This window comes from Armigeres subalbatus, chromosome 3 (genome assembly GCF_024139115.2).
Source record: "Armigeres subalbatus isolate Guangzhou_Male chromosome 3, GZ_Asu_2, whole genome shotgun sequence".
Lineage (NCBI taxonomy): Eukaryota > Metazoa > Arthropoda > Insecta > Diptera > Culicidae > Armigeres > Armigeres subalbatus.
Window position 1 is genome coordinate 142,038,690 of NC_085141.1, and position 18,673 is coordinate 142,057,362.

At 38.5% G+C, this 18,673-nt stretch overlaps 1 long non-coding RNA gene across 1 annotated transcript; it reads right to left on the minus strand.

Annotated features, from left to right (window-relative positions):
• Positions 1 to 17,833: 17,833 nt before the first annotated feature.
• Positions 17,834 to 18,636, minus strand: LOC134227223 (uncharacterized). The gene is made up of 3 exons (XR_009983633.1): positions 18,315 to 18,636; positions 18,141 to 18,250; positions 17,834 to 18,069 (listed from the first exon to the last, which is right to left on the minus strand). It is a non-coding gene; the product is annotated as an uncharacterized LOC134227223 (long non-coding RNA).
• Positions 18,637 to 18,673: the final 37 nt, after the last annotated feature.

The window sequence follows — 18,673 nt, forward strand, 5'->3', positions numbered from 1 at the left end:
CATAAAAGTATCATCGTGCTAGCCTCATGATATACGAATGCAAAAATGGTAACCTGGCTTAGAAACTCGCGGTTAATAACTGTGGAAGTGCTTAATGAACATTAAGCTGCGAGGCGGCTCTGTCCCAGTGTGGGGATGTAATGCCAATAAGAAGAAGAAGAAGACTTGTAATACTAATAAATAATATATTTTTTAATTCACTTGTTGATGAGGTATTTCCTTTGGTATTTCATTAGTTATAACGTGTTTTGAGGGGTCCAGATTTTGTCGTGAGCAAGCCTTATAACAATTGCTCGAAGTTCAAAAACTTAAGCAAATAGATTCAACATGTTGTAATGTTTCGAAAAGAGGGATTGGATAATGAAGACAATCCTTTCTCTGCATTAACCTCCGTATATAATCAGTGGACTAGATATGTGCAATACTTATACAAAATTACAAATTTTCTAGGGGGGGCTAGCCAGATCCTAGGTGGGGCTATAGCCCCCCCTAGCCCCCCTGTAGTTACGCCAATGGGTGTATCGTTTAGTTAACTATGTTTTGTAGCTTTTGAGCCCCTCAACCGATTTGCACCAAATGTGGAACACATATTCTCTAACAAAGGAGGAAGGAAGGAAGGGCATGTGAATGAAACGAACGTTTTACGTACCTTTTAAATGCATGGGTCCGTTTGAACCAAATTTGGGACACATACTCTCAATCCTAAGGGGACGATTGTAGAGGAGTTGGAGGGTCATTGAAGAAAGCGGTAAAACTTCTGAACCCCTTTACCGATATCCTTAAAAATTAGGACATATATCCTTTATACTTAGCATGCGATTATAAATGGAGTTGAACGGAAACAAGAGGTGTAAAGGAGGAGTAAAGTTCGTGAGGTTAAGCATCATTAGGTCAGGCGTGAAAAACGTAAGAGATAATGTACGATAGGCATATCTAACGTTGGGCATACTTCAAATTCCCCATTCTTTAGTTTAGTAATTTGTAAAATTACCCGGAAACCAATCCTTTTGGTTAAAAAAATCACAAAAAATAAACATTTTCCCGGAAATAACATATCTCCAAAAATAACATTTTCCGCAAGTATCATATCCTTGAAAACATTTCTTCGAAAATGACATTTCGCCCGAAATGAAAATTCCTCGAATATGCCATTCCTAAAAGAATTCCGCAAATATGATATTTCCCCGAAAATGTCATTTCCTCGAACGTGACATTTCCCCGAATATAACGTTCGTTTCCCCAAAAAATACAAATTCTTAAAAATGATATTTCCCCGAGTGTGACATTTCACCGAATGTGACATTTCCTCGAATATGACATTTCGCTGAAAATGACACTTCTCCGAATATGACAGTTTCGGTAAACATTTTTTTTCTCGGTAATATAATTTCCAAGAATATAACAAGAGTTTATTTGTCGGAATTAATGTTTCTAAAAGTGATATCTACCTTCTTTTAATCATTAGATGTTCTCAAACCAATCGTTTGAAGTATCAACAACGAAACACGGGGGTTATTGATTACCAACTGGTTTTAGCTAAATCAAATTGGCAATTCCAATAGCTGCGAAATCAAACTAGAAATCCCGGACAAGGCCGGGTACATACAGCTAGTTTATAATAATTACCACTGATTTTTCCACGATTTATGTGGAAATAATATAGAAAGAACCTAATCTTCAACGAAAGTCAAAGTAACCAAAGTGGAAGAAGGTGGTTGGTTGTCAGCACACTTTTGAACTTGGTTCATAACATTCGTACAATTGCATACAAATTGTGATCGAATTTTCTCCCATTTTCGGTTGTCGCGACTGTTATGGGTAGGGTAAGACGGTATAATATGCCCCCCTAAGGCAAAACCTTGATAACTTTTTACTTTTCATCGCAATTTATGCAAACTTTGTGTTATTGGTGCAAGAAGTCGCAAATGCATTGCCCGTGAGTAGTCATATAAAAATATTACATATAACACATAATAATGCTTTTTTGAAAAGTCGTGAAAAAATGGATTTCAAAAAGTGGCTGGGCAAAACGCCCCACCTTAGCCAATTAGTATTTTATCAATCCCACAATTAAAAGGTTACAAATCCTTATGTGTTTGACATTAAAAACCAACATAAGTCCTTTAATCAGGTTTGAATTTCAATAATTTCCATATAATTTGCCTGCCTACACTGGGGCGTTTTAACCAGTGAAACATATTTTCGAAAATTGTTACGTTTTTGAAGATGGAAGCAACTTTATATCATATTGACCACTTAGAAAAGTTATTTTGTTGCCCAACTGAGTGTTCCCGTGCAAGTTTTGCGGACAGTATGTTACCGTCGCTCCAGAATGTTGAGCAAACAAACATTGAAAGTTACATCAAAACTGTAACTTTTTGTATTTTGCTATTATTTTCATTATGTAATACAAAAATACTTCCACATTCACATAGTACGATGGTTTTACAAATATTTATAGGTACCAACTGATTTTGACCCTTAGTTAGTTATAATTTTCTAAAAATCAAAGGGGGACGTTTTGGCCAGGTGGGGCGCATTATACCGTCTTACCCTAATGCACATGATGGCGCACATGGCAAGTGTGACATCTGAAAACGAGAGAAAATTCGACTAACGCCAGATCTTACTTCATTTTTGTACTGGAACTGGAAGGTTTGTGACTGATCACCGGAATTGGGCCGTCCAAAAGTTTTGAGCAAATCTGCGGAATTGATGTTGAAACAATGTGGCATCGCTGCTGCTAAAAGATATTTTAGTTACTAGATAAAGATTGTCGCTTCGGTTCCCTTTGTTCTGTTGTACGGAACATGTTTGGTGCATACCTGTCAAATCGCATGGATTTTCCTTCTTTGACATTTAGCTCCCCTATCCTCGCCAGCAAAATATGTTCCGGACAGCGACGACAGCGACAATCTTTATCTAGTAACTAAAATATCTTTTCTGCTGCTGGGTAAGATTAAGTTCTCATGTTGGGCAGTCTTTGTGGGCAGTATTGAAATACGCACGTTCGATAAGATTTAGTTTGAGCGTATATGTGTGTTCTCTGTGAGTGATGGGCCCACACTCGAGTGTATGTACAATTTAAATTAGAGGACCATACTGTGGGAAATTGAGTTTTTCTTTTGCTACACATTTGCAACGATGAATCCTTTGTTTGGGAATTGTTAGTAGAACACTGGGTGCTGCGGATCAGAGTGTAAAATAATCGAAAATTTTTGGTGAAGCCCACCTTTCTTCACTTGTCAGCTCACTTCCAAACACATTCATAGTCGGCTCTGGACTGTCAATATTCGGTTGAATATTAGTCATTGAATATTTATGCACATTCTACAAATGGATAAATTATCTGAAATCGGAACACGTTTTAAATGGGTAAAGTTATTTAGCACATAGAACTAAACCTGATTTTCATTTTTTCATTTTCAAAAAATGCTAATTATGTTTTTTCTGCACATAGTAAGCACATTCAGTGACAGTCGAATGAATGAGTTGGTGGAGTAGTCGTCTGACTATGTTATGAATATTCATGCGATGTTTGTCAAAATTCGGACTGAAGTTGCTTCATGAAGATGAATATTTTAAGCTCTGCTGCGGATAGAGCCGCTTTTGAGCTCTCAAGCGAGTAGCGGGATATTTTGAAATCAATCCCATACGCAAAATTATTTTGCAGTTACTTGGCTGTCAAACATTTCCCGCTCTTCGAATTTCTCTTTCCATGCTGCATGAAGGCGCACAAATGCGCGAGACTCTACATGACTTTACGATGGTTTACATACATTCCGGCTCCAATCAGCTGCTGAATCTCGTGAAATTCCATAACGAGTGCATTTTAGATGCATTTTTACTAATTTTCCACTCAAAATATAATGTGAATATATTTGGGTTATTATATACTGGGGTCGTGTGATCAAAGCCCACCGAAGGGGCGATTACCCTCCAATACCTTTTCCGAGCTAAATCTATCCCATGTTGTACATATGCATGATCAAGTTTCAGACATAGTAATTAATTTCCACACCGGGTGGCTTAATACCCGGCATATAGGCAATTAGTTTTGAATGTACTGAATATAACTCAAACTAAGATGGATACATATTCATTAACACAATGACAGGCATGTCAAGGCTTCCAATCGGTGGCTGCGAAAATGCAGATAGAACACTGAGTTGAGAGCAGTGATGGGAAATGTCATTTCGATGTTATGGGCCTAAATTGCTATTAACTTTGTTCAAAAGTTATTTACAAGTGTATTTTTGCCTTTCTCGTTTTTATGTAAACATATAGCTGCAAAAAAATCCTTTAACTTTTTCTGTTGAGTTATTTCGGCGTAAGACCCGAATTAATGTCAAATGACACTAAAGTCATGACATTCCGTAACATTCATGACATTTGTTAAATTTCGATCTCATGCAGCACACTTTGTATTTAAAACAAAGATCTGTTTGACAATGTTCTACGATCCTTCGAGCATTACATGTTTATAAAACGAAATCCGAAATGCAAATCACTTTTGAACAAAGGTTATTAGCAAATTAGTAATAGCAATCCCATGACATTTTTGTGACATTCCAGTTGCAATGTAGAGCAATTGAAGAAGATTACATTACACAAGATTACACAAGAATACATTCGAGTTGGTTGTGTAATGAACGCCGCCAAATCATCACTTAATGCTAATACAGTCGACTCTCTACATCTCGTTGTTTCATATCTCGATATCTCTTCCTATGTCGATAGTTTTCTCGGTCCCTTCAATCTACATATATTTTTACTTTCTACATCTTGATGACCTCCCTATCTCGATTTGTTCTAGTCATATTTTGTTCAGCATGCACTCTCCCAATGTCGATATTTAAAAAAATCTAGGTTACTAGACTATTTTTAGGTCACTGTTTCAACTACTTAGAATGCTTGTAGAATAGATTGAATGTATCTGACGGCAAAAAAATAAGATACCTTTTTGAATGATTTTGTTGTACGACTTCCAGACTGCCGGTGAGAGTGATGACCCATTCTCACCCCCGATGGCGGTTCCTTTCATTCCTCGATCTCTTCACATCTCGATGGTCCCGTCAATATCGAGATGTGGTGAGACGACTGTAATAAGGACCACGTGGCTTCAACGGTTAATCGTTGAAGTGTCCAACATCGTATAGAACGTACCACATGCATAAGGACATTCATTGTACATTTTAGATCAAGGCGCCACACATGCAAGTTAATTAGTGCCAAGTGGGCATCTCTATTCGAACTTCAGGCTAGTTACACCATCCGACAATTAAAAAGTATTAATGTCACGAAAAATGTATTTTAAACAGCAACATTCAACATGCATATCCGTTCTGCAAGCGAATCATATCTATATTCCAAAGCAAATATGAATGAAAGACAATTGTAACAAAGGTTCAGATAGAGACTATGTACATCGCAAAGAGAACTACGTATTTTAACGAATCGACATCTCACCACTATAGAGTACTAAAAGTAATGATACCGACCAGAATAGAAAAAAAAACAGGAAACGTAGAGTATTTTCAAAGAACGCAATAGAAAAGCCAACAATATGAAACCGGTGGGAAGGCCTTTCCCCAGAAACGATTTTTTGCAGCAAAAAAAGTATATCGTAAACCACAGGACAATATTGACATGAGACAGAATTTTTTACACAATTAGATCCTAATGTTATACAAGCGAGTAAAAACAAAATGATCATCACATCAACCACAAGCCAACATCAAACTCAAAAGGATCACATTTATTAGCTGATCGTAAACTCAATCACACTGAACCGCAGCATATGCTCGTCTAAATGGGTGAGGAATGTGAGTTCGTGTGTAGGCAAAATATACACTGTTAGTAACAAAAGTTTAACATCATCCGAAGGCATAATTAATCGCTGCTATATACAACCGTAGCCTAGAAGTGTGTTTCTATCAAAATGGCTGAGCGACATTTGACACGTTTGCCGAGCAGAGGTGCCACATGTGAATTTGTACTTTTGCATATTGTAAAACATGTGCCCCATTTGAATAGTGGCTTTTGCCTCGATTTTCGTTAAAGATTCCGTGGACACATGAATCCAGCTTTCTACGACCAGTACAAGTCATATGCAAGTGCATGCTGCTGTTGCTGAGAGTAGAAAACTGGACAGCTTGTATAGTTCATTCAAACCGTTTATACATCTTTGAATGTAAAAAGCTGATCTCAAGAGACCGCAAACTTTATTATGAATACTGGAAAAGTAACATGTGGCAACTCTGTCGCCGAAATAGTAGTAAATTTATCAGCCAGACAAGCTTCAATCTATACACTAGCACGCTGTCAGCTTTGTTTCTATTCCTTGGTAGGACGTGGATATACGCAGAAAGACCGAAAACGAGTAAATCTTATTTGAAATGTACATAAGTGATTCGCTACTGTAAACTGTATGGTGTAAGATAAACGAATTATTACAAAAGTATTATATTAGATCCAGGACCGGATTTAGCCGGAAGGGGGCCCCGGGGCCGATGGTATGTGGGGGCCCAAAAATGTGCAAAAAATGTTGGTTTTGGTACATAAGATTTGTGGGGGCCCGGGGCCACGGCCCCCCCGGCCCCCCCATAAATCCGGCCCTGTTAACATCATAGCTGTACTCACGCAGCGATGAACCCAAACGATGCTTATGCTAAATTATTTATCGATTTTAAGATAATTGGAAATAAACGGACCTTAGTTCAAATCAAATAACTCCATTGTTTGTTTCTGTTCTGTTCTTCCCCTAATTCGGCCAATCTTCTTACCAATTTTGTGTTATCGTATGACACGACAGTATCACCAAGACTGAATAGAGTTAAACAAAAGTGTTGAGGAATCGTTAAGCTACTAATTTGAGAGCAATCTCCCGTACCAGATTAGTATTTGTTTTATAATTAAAGAAAAACCTATGAATTAAAGCATAAAATCGTAACGCCTCTCACTCCACGCTTCGAATAGATTTTATGCGACCACTATTTGAAACAAAATACTAAGCAAATATTTAGATCTATCTATACAACGGAAAAGTATTACTATATGAATACCAGGCTATATGTAAAAATGAAATGTTTAATATGAATTGCACAAGTCAAATCGATACCGGAAAAACCATCCTATATAGTCCGTGAATTATGCGCTCCTTATCCGGAATGGAAACGATCCTCAACCTAAATAAAACCACCGCTTTAATGTAGTACTGTAGTGTAGTTTCTTTATTTATCCGAAAAAGTCATAACTTGGTAAGAATACCCAATAAATATAATCCATGGATATGCTCTACTGTAACCTTATTTCATTTAAATGGTTTTAAGTATGATATTTTATTATTTTATCGTCTTTTACTATCTTTTTTTTTCCTTGTTGGGTATTTTAACCACTGCGACCATTTGTTAGATCTATTGTGATATATGTCCCATTTGATCTAGCTTTGTAAGTTGACGCAACATTACTATTTAGAGCTATTGCATTATTTTGACTACCAACGCTATCCCAATGCGGTATTATGGTTCTGATGATTCGTACTACCATATTGGGACTTGTTCTCCAAACTTCTGAGGGCTCTATCAGCCCCTTGTTGAAGAACTATAATCTCTTTCTAAAAATTTGCCGGACAATGGCACAACAGATGCTCCGAGTCTTCTACATGTATGCCGCAGAAACAACATACATCATCTTGAAGTTTTCCTAACAGCTTCAAGTGATATCGGCTCGGGCAATGGCCTGTGTATGTGTTGAGATCTTTTTTTGAAAGATCTAAAATTTTGCGAGTGATAAATATAAAGTGACCAGACGGACAGTCCCGCATTTTCGACATTTGTCCCGCGCTTAAAAGTGTCCCGCGAAATGTCCCGCGTTTCACTTATTTCAATAGAATGTCCCGCGAAATAAAGAAATATTGTAAAAATAGCAGTAATTTAGTAAACATTTTTCAAGAACTTATTAGATTTTGAAAATTTATTAAGTATATTGGTTAATGGCATGCGTTTTGTAAGAATATATTTTGGATTCGAAGCAGAGACGTTGAAATTAGAAGACACGTCTGTATCTCATAACTCAGGTTTGCCATTAACTTTTCATCGAGTGGAAAATGAGCGAGAGTTAGAGTTCTTGAGAAGCAGATATTATCATCAAAACTCATAGCAATGAGCATCATAAAACCGAGCTTCTGCGTCGCAAAACAAGATCAAATTTGTCGCTCTTCTTTTTCTTTGGTATTTACGTCACTCAATCACACTCAAAACCGAATTAAAACAGCCTCCACGATTTTTGTCACATAGGGTATCTGTTCCATTATTAATAACATGCTCCTATATCAATAACATTCGCAAAACAGGCAATTTAGACAAAAATGTGAAATAAAACAATTTGCGCACAAGTTCTTTGTTTTCGGGTAGTATTGATTTGGGTACATGGTATGAATTCCCCAGTCAACGCAAAATCGTATATAACGCAACATAATATGCTAAAGTGGAGGCGATATACGTACATGTTGTATGGGGAAGTACCTATACCGCCTCCACTTAAGCATCTTAGGGGCAAGCCAGAGTAGCCAGTCGTATTTGAAAGATCATATTTTGAAACCCGAATGCTGTCAACATATAAGGGGCATATAAGGGGCCACCTCTTTCACACGTCGCGTTTACTCTGGCTTGCCCCTTATATGGCATCATATACGATCTTGTGTTGACTGGGTCAAGGAGCACTTCCCCTGCAAAGTACCACTCCGGAGGCTTAATTCGCTTTGACGCAGCCGCGATCTAGCGGCGACGGACGTGTGCGTGAAATCACTGTGTTTCATCATGGTGAAGTATAGAAAGTATATTTTAAAATGCTTTTAAAATGTTATTAACAGTGATATGTTGAAAACTTTTAAATACATACCTAGGGTTAGAATTTTGAAAAACTACATGTTAGGCTCCTTATTTACACATGTTTTTTTAATCAAAATAATTCAACTTTCGTTTTACCTATATAAAAGTAAATTAAATTTCTAACCCAAAAAAATTAACAATTTTCGGCTAAAATGTGTTTTAACGCTTTAATAAGCATTTTGTGCTGCTAGAGTAGGCTATCAAATTTATCGTCTCGCGAACACTAACGGTATCTGTTGTTTGCTCTGACTTAGGCAAATCATGAACCAGGTGTTGCTTGTGAGCAAACGTCAAACTAGAACAAAATCGACGCGCGCTGGTGTGTTGGATTAGCCAACTAATAAGTATTTGAATTATTCAATTATTCATCACTGTACGATGAGATGTTCTCGGGTGTTATGTCTGTGCCTCGCTCTTTATTCACGGGGTGGGATTACGTGATTGATCCAAGACCAAGCGAGTCCCAGAAAGTTTATCAAATTTTAAAGTGTTGACTTAAGCACGTTTCTGAATATTTATTTAAATTCATTGCACCTTAAAAAGCAGCTAAACGTCAGAATGTGATGTCAAAAACGCGTTGACGTTTTGTTTCCGTGTTTGGCTGTTTGGTTTGGATCGATGTTTTCTGGCGCGTAAAATTTTCCTTTGTTCAATGCAAAAAGTAAACAACATTGACGCTTGTCAGAATGCCCCAATTAGCGAACGGCATTCCCTAGTAACATTTTGGTTTTATACTGGTTTTATAAACACTCTTGTAGAGTAAATTATGGTCTTCAAGAGCGTTATAAAACTTAAAATGTTACTAGGGTTCGCTAGTTGGGATGAGGTCGTGCCCCAATTAGCGAACGATCACTGTATTAAGTAAATTTTACTTAATACTAAGGACACACCTGTGGTACTTGTACAATGGTGTGTCATTAGTACACGAAAAGAAATTTCCTTAATGATTGTATATGGCAAAACACATACAATTTTGCCATTGCGTTTTCTGCATAAATTATATGCGTTTCTATAATGAAGGTCATGAGGCATGTCTTAAGATAATCATAACATGATATTAATATGTTGGTAGAACAACGATAATCCTCATTATTATTTTGTGCCAGTCTATTTTTTGTATCAGCCTAAAGTTGTTTTTTCATTCTGTTCTGTTGGCTACGCAAGGCGCGCCATTTTGTCAGTTATTCTTGAAAGTTATCTCGCTGAGTGCGCATCGTTGATTAATAAAGTTATTTTATATGAAATCAATTTTTTGCCTTTCATTCCATTGGGACCTCATCCTATAGTTGAAGTTCCTTTGGTCTTGTCCCAGGAAGAAAATGATGAGCAGTTACATGAAGAATCAATTCCAGAATCTGAGAGTGATTCAGAGATACGTCACCTGAACGAGTCTAGATACGACAGTGCTTCTGAAGGCGATTCGTTCCACGGGTTTTCAATGGATGAAATTGCACGTCGTTCGAAACGGTGTACGAAGGGGAAACCACCATCCAGGTTGATAGAGGAAATTTTCGTTGCTGAGAGTGTTCTGGATGATAATTTCGAGCCCAGGAACTTGCATGATGCCCTCACTTGTGAAAAGAAAAAGGAATGGAAAGCAGCAATGGTGAATGAATTGAAATCACATTCCGACAACGATACATGGGAATTGGTAAATTTGCCACCCGGCCGGAAAGCAGTAGGTTGTCGTTGGGTGTTTAAAACGAAAAGAAATGCTGTTGGCGAAGTAACGAAATACAAAGCTCGTCTGGTGGCGCAAGGGTATTCCCAAAAGTACGGTGAAGATTTTGATGAAGTTTTTGCTCCTGTCACCTGTCAGGTACACGACGCTTCGAGCTCTTCTAGCTTTGGCAAGTAGCAGAAAAATGATTTTTTGCAATTCCTGATCATAATATCTGGTTTACAGTTCGTCTTTGAGTGATAAAACGGCCTACTTTTCCATACCAACGAAATGGGTGCTTTAATGAACATTATGCAACTCAAATGGGTTGTATAATATTCATTACAGCACTCATTTGGGTGCTATAATGAAAAACCAACATCAGAACAGTAGTTATATGACTAAATTTTGCCTAATCAGCTTGGGTAAGTGTTCAAATAGTGTATTCTCTGCGTCGCGCAATAATTGAAATAGTTTGATGGACATGACATCAAAAATTTCCAAAGGCAAGCACATCTATCGCTTCACGGCTTATCAAACTATGCAATGTGGCACGGTAACATGGAATCTGATTGTTCTCTGCAGCAATATAATTTATTGGCAAGAATGATCATGTGTAGAAAACTAGACTGTAAATTTTTGGTACAAATTTATCAAATTAAACTCCATTTTTCGTCATTGCAAAAAATAGCGTGTGCAACTCGTTGCAAAACTCGATTTTTTCAGCACTCGTAGTATTTATCCAACTCGGCAAGCCTCGTTGGATAAACGTACAATTCGTGCTGAAAAAATCATCTTTTTGCAACTTGTTGCACAAACTACTATTGCGACACTTTGACGTAAAAACCGCCTACTTATATGGCAAACTAGATCAAGAGTTGTTTATGAAACAACCACCTGGATACGAAGCGAATGGAAAGGAGCACATGGTGTGTCGATTGAAGCGCAGTATATTATAAATTCAGTAGAAAACCGAATTATAGCCGCTATCGAAATTGGATTTTTCTCACAATCCATACGTTAAACCTAATTTCGGAATTAGTGCGCTGTATAGCACAACACCAAATGAAAACAGCGCACCACTTCCGAAGTTAGGTTTAACGTATGAATTGTAAGAAAAATCCAACTTCATTAGCGGCTATAATTCGGATTTGCACTGAATTGATAATATATGGTCTGAAGCAGAGCTGGCATTTCCTCACACACTGTGCACAATGAGGAGATTTTAATACACACCACAGAGAGTGACGCTGATACTCATCGTGTAACAAAGCCAACACAGTGAGTGAGGACGAAGACGAAGAGTGAGAGAATCATGCCGGTGAGAGCTGGGCCAGCACAAAGTTGTGCCACTTGTGCAATATTCTTGGAAACGATTTCGTTTTCTATGAAGCTCGCTGATTTTTTTGGAACACAAACATACATCGCTTTTGAAAATTATTTAACTAACGTCTCAGTTAGAAAGGACGAGGTTTTAATAAAGTTTGGCACTCCATGCTAAATTGGCGAATAAAGATCAAATAAAAAAGATTAAGAAGAATAAGAAGCTAAAAGATGAAACATATTTGAAAAGAATGGCACGGGAAAGCTAACGGTAAAACGCTTCTCGAAAATTCTAGAAGCAATTTAGATAAATGCAGTTAGCAGTACGGGGATGAACTTTCCTTATATTAAAAACACATAATTTTGATTTTGAATTTTATTCTGTGATATTGCATTGATGTCTAGGATTTGTGAGAAAAGTTTTATAAATTTCGCCGAGTACTTTCCCGTGCCATTTTTTCTAATATCTTTCGGCTTCTTCTTCATGCAACCTTTATTCGCCTGGAGACGGAAGGGGCATTAAAACTATTTATTTTTAGCTTGGTGTAAATTACAAATCTTTTCTAAAAGTACATATTTACACAGAATTGTGCAAAATAAACAGTGTTTTTCAATGAAATTGTGTGAAAACTTTCATACGGCCGTGAACATTATTTTGAAGGTTGTAGACAGCAGGAGTACATTGGGCATGATGCTAACATCAAGAAAAAATTTAGCACTGAAATGAAATAATGGAACTTTATATAAATTCAATGTTTTCCGTTTTGCTCCGAATTTAGAACCTTTATATTTACCAAGATTACCTGCCGGAAATTGTATTTAGAAATCGTCTCGTCAGTAACTTATTTTAAAGCAGGTGGGACGCAATAATGCTGGTAGTACAATTGCTTCTTAATAGTTTTGCCCACAGACATCCCAAAAGCCAACAAAAACAAAAATATCTTATTACGCATAAGATTTTCTTTCTTTGACAATGTTTATTTTCATTCTGTTTGATTCACCGTTTTGTCAAAACTCATTGAGGAACACGGTGTGTTTATTTCATCATTTCTCGCTTAACTTTTCAAAAGGTCCTAAGTAACATTTTTTTCATGATTTAATCTGAATAATGCAATCAACATATTTCATGTTAATCTGTTGATTGCAATACTCAAATTAAATCATGAAAAAAATGTTACTTAGGACCTTTTGAAAAGTTAAGCGAGATTTATCCTCAACTCTTCGTGTCTGACAAATGCATTCGATGCAGAGTAGAAACACAAAGAGGACTCACTGCGTTGTGGAAGTGAAAGAATGAGCGATAAGCGAAACACACTCTCTGCGGTCTTTTTGAGGTAGTGCAAAAGACACGGACATTTCGGCTACTCTGAGGAGTATGCCAGCCCTGGTCTGAAGCAGTCTGCCAGGTGTTGGAATCAACGGTTGGATGAAGTTCTTCGTGGGATCGACTTTCGTTCGAGTACTGCTGATCCTTGTCTATACACAAAAGTAGTGAATGGTAGAAGAGTGTATTTACTTGTGTACGTAAATGACATTATGGTTGGCGGTGAAGATGTATCCCAGATCGATTGTGTGTATAGACTTGAAGAAACAGTTCGAGATTACCAATCTCGGTGAAGTGAACTATTTTTTGGGTCTAGAAATTGGACATGAAGACGGAAAATATAGTGTTGCATTGAAGAACTATATAGAAAAAGTTGTGGAGAAGTTTGGCTCCGGGATGCAAAAAGTGCCAAGTCACCGATGGATATTGGTTATATCAAGACGGATGACAAAAGTGCGTTACTAACCGATACAACGATCTATAGAAGTTTAGTCGGCGCACTCCTATACATAGCGGTGTGTGCCAGACCAGATGTAGCAGCATGTGTTGCGATACTTGGACGAAAGGTGAGTGCTCCAACTGAGGCAGATTGGGTAGCAGCAAAGAGAGTGGTTCGTTACCTGAATGCTACGAAGAATTGGAAACTAAAGTTTGGTACCAATGAAGGTCTAATTGGACATTCTGATGCGGACTGGGCAGGAGATATTGCGGCAAGAAAATCAACTACAGGATTCGTATTCCACTATGCTGGTGGGGCAGTGTCATGGGTGAGCCGAAGACAAAACTGTGTGACGCTTTCATCTATGGAATCGGAATATGTATCATTAAGCGAAGCGAGTCAAGAGCTAGTATGGTTGATAAGTTTGTTCAACGATCTTGGTGTGCAACAAGGTGGTCCAGTCATCATACGAGAGGACAACCAAAGTTGCATAAAGTTCGTTGGTGCAGAAAGGTCTACTCGTCGATCGAAACATATAGAAACCAGGCAATATTATGTAAAGGAGTTATTTGAAAACTGTGTTACGTCTGGAATACTGTGCGACGGATGAGATGGTGGCTGATATTTTGACGAAACCACTAGGAACCATCAAGCATCGAAAGTTAGCCGAGATGATGGGTTTATCCTCATAAATAGGATCACTCGTTGAGGAGGAGTGTTGGTAGAACAACGATAATCCTCATTATTATGTTGTGCCAGTCCGGTGGCGTAGCCAGAAAATTGGTCTGGGGGGGTTTTCTGAACAAAAAAAAATTTCTTCTAAAAATGTTAAGCCCAAAACCACCCCCGTGGCTACGCCACTGTGCCAGTCTATTTTTTGTATCAGCCTAAAGTTGTTTTTTTCATTCTGTTCTGTTGGCTACGCAGAGCGCGCCATTTTGTCAGTTATTCTTGAAAGTAATCTCGCTGAGTGCGCATCGTTGATTAATAAAGTTATTTTATATGTAATCAATACTTTGCCTTTCATTCCATTGGGACCTCATCCGAAGATAATACATTTCATGTCATTCCTGAATACACAATATTGGATGAAAAATGACATACATACACACAAAAAACAAACATGGTTTTACAGAATGTTTTACACTTTCCTTCTGAAAAGTGCTTCGTTTCGTTAAAATTGAAAGTGAAATAACCCTAGTTCAAAATTACTTTTCAATTTAAAAGTTTTTTTTCTTCTGTTCCCAACGACAAATTAAAAGTTCTCTCATTTAACCTAAAAACTATTTATCTGTCAATACGGTCAAAACCGTTTTCCGTGCATGACAGCAAAAACGAAAACAAAACAGTAGCGACGAAACCAGCCCAACCACAGGCGCTGCTTCCGATATATTTATATTTAATATTAATCGCAACTCTTTTGTGTGTTTGCGCCATTTTAGCTACTGTTTTGTGCAGTAGTGACCAGAATGCAGTGCCAAAGGAAATTCCTGTAATATTGTTTATCACGAAACTAGGAGCTCCTAGGTAAGTCATATTTTTTGAATATTTAAGCGAAAGGATGTACTACCAGGCTACCAGTGTGCTATAAATCTGATCTTTGAAAAACGGCAGCCAATCCGGTACTTCAATAGCGAGAATGAAGTTGTGCGCTGAATTTCTTGTTAATTTAAAATTAAGATGACGATCCTCATGCGCAACTTTTGTCTTTGCTTTTCCTTACAGATTTACAGGAAGAAAAATTATGCCACTCTTGATAAAGCATCTCGAAGACCGATTGCAGCCACTCCGGCTTGATTACATGCTAAGTGGATTGAACGACGATGAACACGACATTCCCAGGCCATCCTAAATATTACATGTTTTAAAATTCAACCCAGAGCAATAAATATTAAGTTTTAAAATGAAGTAAAAATCGATTCAATGAAGTTAAAAAGAACACATAAATGGAAGGGTGAGAAAACCTTTTTGCTGAAATTAAAGCTTCATTTCAAATTGAAAATAATCAACTTTTTTTTCTACAATTTTGATTTGACATGATACATTCTTATGGTGAATGTTTTGTACTTTTATCTTCAGAGCCGCATGTCACTTTTGAAGCATGGGTGTAACAAAAGTTCCCGTACTTTTATTTTAAACACACGGAACTCTCTACGAAAAAGAACCAACGCAACTTTTTATTTTAACCAACGGTTTTTTTTAATTTGATGAATGATTTTTCTTTCTGTGTACGATTGTCGAATGAACTTCATAAGAAAAATAACAATAAAACAATTGGTTCATATACCTTATTTTCCTAGAGCATCCAGAAATTAATCTAAGGTAATTAAACAGCTGGCTTTATTTATTTAAACGTATTTTATTTTCATTATATATTATATATTATTTACATTGCACGTATGACATTTAATTCCAGATTTCTTCTTGACTCGTGATCGTAGCCGGAACATGAAATATTCCATCAGCTGTTTATCAATTCTCCTACGAAAAGGAGGCGCACACCCATTTAGTCATCGTCAGAGTAGGATCATCCATTAGTGAACCGCTGTTAAACACAGTCACCAGCTTCATCTGATCCCATTGCTTTGCCAATCATGCTGCCTGCATCAGGCATAATCGGACTGTTCTGAAGAAGAGAACTTCTGTTGCCGCTGCTGTTGGCCGGAGAAGGGAACCCCCTTATGGGCCAAACACAATTGATACGTTTGCGTGCGTTTTGACAGTTTTCTCATGGGAAAACTGTCAAAACGCACGCAAACGTATCAATTGTGTTTGGCCCATTAGAGTTCCCTCTCTACACCACGGCAGGCTACTGACTGATACTTCTGCCAGCAGCTGCAGTTCTCTTTATTCAACAATAGGTATCTACAATACATCCATTACAATATTCCTTAATCTACCCAAGAGCAACTACAACCATCTTCGATCTACAGCGAAGCGTCGCACACTACCTGATATTCCAACACTCCTCCTTAGTGTGCACGCGTCGCTACTGTCCTGGCTCCTCCTAACACTGAGCCTCTCGTCCAGAGCTCCTCCTCGCCGGAACAATTCCTCCTGGCCCAATCCGTTGCCCGTACAAATGGCCTCTATCCAACGTTTGCACAGCACCCTGTTGACCAGCTCCTGAATGTTCCGACGCTCCTCTCGGACTCCTGCTGACCAGCCAGCATCCTACCAAACGTTCCAACCTCCTGATGAATTCCGTCCGGCGCTACCCAAGACTTACGTGGCTGATCCATAATCCCACTGCGCCACGCGACTTATGCGGCCGATCGATGATCCCACTGCGATAACGTCGACGGCAATAACATCTCACTAAGATGGAGAACGGGAATCGTTGCTGGGCCCATAACCTGTTGGCCAGAAGAAGGGAACCCCCTCACTAAGAACAACAAACTAGAGTTCCCTCTCTACACCACGGCAGGCTACTGACTGATACTTCTGCCAGCAGCTGCAGCTCTCTTTCATTCAAACACAACGGGTATATACAATCATCTATAACAAAATTCCTTAATCTACCCAAGAGCAACTACAACCAACTGGCGCCCGCTTCCTATCCATCTTTGATCTACAGCGAAGCGTCGCACACTACCTGATATTCCAACACTCCTCCTTAGTGTGCACGCCTCGCAGCTCTCCTGGCTCCTTCTAACACCGAGCCTCCCGTCCAGAGCTCCTCCTCGCTGAACAATTCCTCCTGGCCCAATCCGTTGCCCGTACAAATGGCCTCTATCCGACGTTTGCCCAGCACCCTGTTGACCAGCTCCTGAATGTTGCGACGCTCCTCTCGGACTCCTGCTGACAAGCCAGCATCCTACCGAACGTTCCAACCTCCTGATGAATTCCGTCCGGCGCTACCCAAGACTTACGTGGCTGATCCATGATCCCACTGCGCCACGCGACTTATGCGGCCGATCCATGATCCCACTGCGATAACGTCGACGGCAATATCATCCCACTAAGATGGAGAACGGGAATCGTTCCTGGGCCCATAACCTGTTGGAGAGCGCACAACAGTGGACAACAAACGTACAGCGGACCGATAAAGCGATTCGTTCGTGTGGAGTCCAACAGATAGGTTGTTGTTTTTATTTCTTCCGTTCCGACGTTCCCGAATCGCTTTATCGGTCCGCTGTACGTTTGTTGTCCACTGTTGTGCGCTCTCCAACAGCTGCTGCCACTGCCGTGCTATGCTGCTTCTACCGGTATATACTGCTACTGTCCAATTCCGTCAGTAATAATTAGATCTCAGCGACATCAGAGCTGCCGATTAGGTCCGATGTATACAACAGGATTTGCAGAGCAAAATGATCCGCTGAAGTTGGTGTCTGTAACAAACGACATTATTTCCTGATGGATTATGCTTGAACTGCTTCCTATTCTTCGGTATATAATCACGACACATTTGAAAAATATCAGATTGTGCTAACTGGAAAGAGAAAATATTATCAGTACATTATTTCATTCCTATAATGAATAAAGATAATAAAAATGCCATACCTATTCATGCTCATAGTTTTGCAAACCGACCAAAAACTGAATCGGATCCACTTTTTTTATTGGTTTGTGCTTGCATACACATTTGAACGAATCCCACAGTGAAAGTTTCCCTGCATTAAAAGAAATACAATTTATAATAAATGAATTAAATGATTAAAATCACTAAGTAATTACCAAAATCAACACGATCTCCTTTTCACAACTTTCAATCGCCATGTTTGTCTTTATCAGTTCAGTTTCATTCCTTATTGAAAGTATAAGTTCAACTTTATACTTTTTTTGCCATTAGGCGAAACAAAAGATATTTTAGTTACTAGATAAAGATTGTCGCTGTCGTCGCTGTCCGGAACATCTTTTGCTGGCGAGGATAGGGGAGCTAAATGTCAAAGAAGGAAAATCCATACGATTTGACAGGTATGTACCACACATGTTTCGGACAGCAGAACAAAGGGAACAGTAGCGACAATCTTTATCTAGTAACTAAAATATCTTTTGGCGAAACTTATACTTTTCATTGCGATATTAAATACAGT